A 4,920-nucleotide genomic window follows, 5' to 3' on the forward strand; every position below is an offset into this window, starting at 1 on the left:
AGTTGTGGTTAATATCATTGAATGATCAAATCTTGATTTCCGGCCATGTAAAATTGTCTGTGTTTGTGTGCAATACTTTAACAAGTTACTGGTATCTGGGATTTTGAGCTTTTGACTAACTCTATGGTTTATCAAATCAGAGTGAAAAGAGAAGATCATTGCCTGATTACCTTGAGAAAATTCAGAAGGATGTGAGTGCAAACATGAGAGGAGTTTTGGTGGACAGGCTGGTGGGAGTTGCAGAGGAATACAAACTTATTTCAAACACATACTGTTACATAGCAGAGGGAAGTGCCTCTTCATAGGCAAGTTCAATTGATAAAATTTTGCGTTTTCCTTTGCTTTTACTGAAATTTTATGTGAGCCTCAGACATTAAAAAAATATAGAAAGTAATAGCTTCCTGTTGATAATAAATTTGCTTAAGAATCATTTGTCTGAAAGCATTAATCGGTAAGCCATCATCAAGTCTTCTATATTCTCTCTTCATCAAATAATGAATTTTACTCCAATCAATCTTTTCACCAAAACTAAAAACTCTTAAACCCTCGTTCTCCAAACCCTCAAAATAATGATTAATACATTTAATCCCATTCTTGAATTCATTAATCCTCAAATCTATCAAATCCTTGTCCACTTCAATACCCTTTTTTCCCTTCAACAGCTCCCCATAAACTCCAACCCTCACAGAACTCAACTTTTTATTCCTTTTTTGCACTAAAACCCCAAGTAACCCAACTTCAGAAAAATACCCTCTAACCTACCATTCAACTCTGCTTTATCGGATGACCCCTCAATATTTTCTTTAACCCATGGAGTATACTCAATATCAAAGTGTTAAAGCAAATATTGAGGTATCATTTGATAAAGAAGAGTTGAATGGTAGGTTAAAGGGTATTTTTCTAAAGTAATTTTGAATGGGTTACTTGATAGAGTTGTAGTGCACAAATGGAATAAAAAGTTGAGTTATGTGATGGGTGAGATTAATGGAATTTTTAGTTTGTTGAAAAAAAAGGTACTGAAGCAGAGAAGGATTTCATACCATTGAGGATTACTGAATTCAAGAATGAGATTAAATGTATTATTCATCATTTGGAGGGTTTGGAGAATGAGGGTTTTAGAGTTTTAAGTTTTGAGGAAGAGTTGATTAGAGTAGAATTCATTATTTGATGAAGAGAGAATGTAGAAGGCTTGATGATGGTTTACCAATTTATGCTTTCAGACAAATGATTCTTAAGCAACTTCATTGCCAACAGGAAGCTATTAGTTAATACATTTTTTTAAGTCTGAGGTTGACATAAAATTCAAGTGAAAGTAAAGGAAGCCGCAAAATTTTATCAGCTGGACTGGTGAGACACTTCCCTCTGCTGTGTAACAGTTTGGGTCGTTCTGGCTACAGTTGGAGGATTTTGAAATTTCAATGATGTTTCCTATATCGACTGATTCTTATCCGTGAATGTCATCCCTAGGCAAAGACTTCAGCTTTTGGGTGTTTCTTCAATGCTCATTGCTGCGTAAGTATCTGAGCCAAGAATTGGTTTTATCCCCCCTGACAATGTGCTTTTTGTAATAATTTTGGTTGTGAATATAATATAGTCAACAAGCAGGATGTATGAGGAAATTAAGCCTCCACATATCAAGGATTTTGTTATATTACAGCCAATACACATACAAAGAAAGATGTGGTGAAGATGGAGGCTAGTGTGCTACAATCTCTCAAATTTGAAATGGGTAATTCAACAACCAAAACATTTCTCAGAAGATTTATTAGGGTTGCCCAAGAAGATAACAAAGTAAGTGCAAATATGACATGAACATTATGATTTTCAATTCAACTTTGTTTCTGTTAACTGTTTTCTTGTTTAATTTTTTCCCTTACTTTTTGTAGAACCCCGGTTTGCAGTTAGAGTTTCTAGGCTACTATCTAGCAGAGTTAAGTTTATTGGATTACAACTGTGTGAAATTCTTGCCTTCTTTGGTAGCTGCTGCTGTGAGATTCTCGTCAAGGTTCACATTACAGCCAAAGTCACATCCTTGGGTGAGGATTTTGTTTCTGTATTTACTACAGTATGTATGTTCATTGACATATAGAAGGGATGAATTGGCTCTATTCATTTTACAGAGTTTGGACCTTCAACGTTGCTCAGGATAGACAGCAGCAGATCTTAATGATTGTATTCTTATCATACATGACTTGCAATTAAATAGAAGAGGAAGCACTTGGGCTGCTGTGAGGGACAAATACAAGCAGCATAAGGTATAAATCTGTGTTTGATAATTGGTGATTTTGTTGTAAACACCGGCATAATTTAGCTATCTAATGTGAAAACTCTGTAATAGTTCAACTGTGTGTCAACATTGTCTTCTCCTCTGGAAATACCGGATTCCTTTGAAAATACAGGCTAATGATTAAATGGATATATATGGATATATGCTTGGAAAGTGGAATGGGATGCTACGATAATACCTGGTAGAGTTGAACTGCCTTCTTGGTGCTGGCTCATGCTGCTCTGAGGAAATCATTTTAGTAGATATGGTATGGTCCTCTGGATGGATGAAAATTATAACAAGTAGCTAGTAAGATAATCTTGATATTTCGTAGCTTGGTTTAAGAGCCATGGATAGCACAAATAATGATTCTTCTACATGTTTGTATTGAATAATGTTTGAAAGATAGTGCAGATACATTATTCTTGTAATAAGTTGGAAACAACTACATACTAAAAGGTTATGAATTTATAGAGTATTGCCTTCATTTGCAGTTCTCTTTGGTTGCCTAGCTTACAATGGTTACTGTAAACTGTTGAATGAAATGGGATTCAAATAGCACAGAATGAATGCAGGGGATATGTAATTGGGACCTAATCCCTATTAATATGTAATTGAGGCAAATTATATTTGTTGTCATAAGCGTACATTCTTATGATTAAACTTGCAATACGGGGAAGTCTAGTGGAAGTATTGACTCTCCTCTTCTCCTAAACTCTGAGCTATAAAGTCCACGATAGTACTTTGTAGACTTGTGATACACTTCAATTTCATTTCACTCCCCTCTCCCCTAGCTCAAAGGGAAGTTCACGTTCGAACTTTCAAAAGAGATAACTTTTATTAAAGAATGTTTTACTCCTTAGTAGGTTTAGAAAAGAGCATTTTGTTTAAGTGCGCTTTACCTCTTTCAGTGGGTTTAGACATTGTGAATCCAAATTAGTCACTCCTCCCTATGGGGTCCAGTCCCCTATCCCATATTTTAAGGAAGAAAGATTTTTCTTCCTTTGACAAAATCACATTTGTAGCAATTGTGGAATTGGCCAACAAGTCAATTCTTTTGTTCACATTTTCGTGATGTAAGCGCTTACCTCATCATAGTCGTGACGTAAGCGCTTACCTCATCATAGGAAATTCATTCCTATAAATAGGCAGCTTATGGTTCATTTGTAATATACCAAGATCATTTGCTATACACACCAAAATCTCAGACAATACATCTGAGTGAGAGCAAAGTGAGGTATTCCATAGACTGTAAGAAAATAGTCTGTGAAGAAAAATAGAGTGTGAGTTATATTGTAGTGAGGTGGGAAAAATCAAAGGAGTGTTTATTTCTTTTGAGTGTGTAGTGGTCTTTTGAGTATTTATACTCGTGACTACACAGTGTAAAATTCCTTACTATAGTGATATCAGCTGCTCCTCTTGGCCGTGGTTTTTCCCTTATTCAGAAGGGTTTCCACGTAACATCTTGGTGTCATTATTGCTGCATTTTATTCTTGCTGATTTAACCATAATTTAGTGTTCCGCGTTTATCACTAATACCGTGAATATTATTTTTGCGGGTCTATTTTATTCCCAACACTCCCCCCTCCAAATTTTTTTTTCAGCTCTTATGCTGTCAAACCTCATGCTCTGTTATCATATTTACTATTGCCAAGTCTTACATTTTTGGGCTGTCTGTTCCTTCGTTTTCTTGTGAATCAATTGCTGAAACCTTCTCCTTTATTCCTAATAGTGAGCTGGATATGTGTTGGGATATTGAGTAGTCCAGTAATTAGTTATACTAACTTTCACCCCAAAACTTCCCCCTCCTATGTAACTAAGTCGCCCTGAGTCTCAGCCTTTGTAATCAATATATTTGTGATCAAAGTTCAATACAATCCATCTCTCTCTCTCTCTCTCTCTCTCTCTCTCTCTCTCTCTCTCTTTCTCTCAGTTTTAGAACTCGATTGAGTTCTTGAGTGAAGTTGTTCATGAACAATTCTCTCCATTTGTTCATTAGGCGAGCTCGTTTCCTTCTTTTTCTGTCCGTGAAAGTCTGGAATTCTTCAGCTTCCAACACAACTCTCATTGCTTACTTCTTTTGGAAAGGGTTATGGGATTCAAGAGATGGTCTTGTGGCTATAGCTTGATTGCTATATGCCCTGGTTACATCTCAAGGTTGGTGGCATGATCGTATGATAATAATGGTATGTTAGTAACATAGGCGGATTCAAGATTTAAATTCTATAAGTTTGATCTTTTTGAAACCACTTATTATCCTTTATCCAGTTCCGCGTGAAGGAGAAAAAGATGCTCTTGGAAGCTCGTGCATTTTTTTCTTTTTCTTTTTTGTGTGTGGATTACAGAGTGACCGTTATTTTCTTTTGTGACCTGGATAAGGTCTGTGTACACTCTATCCTCCCTAGGCCCCACTTGTCGGATTACACTTGTTGTTGTTGTTGTTGTTGTTGTGAGGTACGTACTGAGTGAAGGGAAATATGTGGCATGCATTACATGAAGCGTAAAAGTTTATGTGCTTTTTGTTGATGGAAGACAAATCTGATTTCATATTTCGTATAATATTTAATACTTAATTTCTAGTTCTTACATCAGTTGTATCTTCTTTGAGCTTGGAATACATAAAGTGTCTTAGAAGAGCTATTAGTGGGTGGTAT

The 4,920-nt window shown here is 35.9% G+C and overlaps 1 pseudogene; it reads left to right on the forward strand.

Annotated features, from left to right (window-relative positions):
* The first annotated feature begins 810 nt into the window (after positions 1 to 810).
* Positions 811 to 2,936, forward strand: LOC132601862 (cyclin-A3-1-like; annotated as a pseudogene).
* The last annotated feature ends 1,984 nt before the right edge of the window (positions 2,937 to 4,920 follow it).

This window comes from Lycium barbarum, chromosome 7 (genome assembly GCF_019175385.1).
Source record: "Lycium barbarum isolate Lr01 chromosome 7, ASM1917538v2, whole genome shotgun sequence".
In the NCBI taxonomy this organism is placed as follows: domain Eukaryota; kingdom Viridiplantae; phylum Streptophyta; class Magnoliopsida; order Solanales; family Solanaceae; genus Lycium; species Lycium barbarum.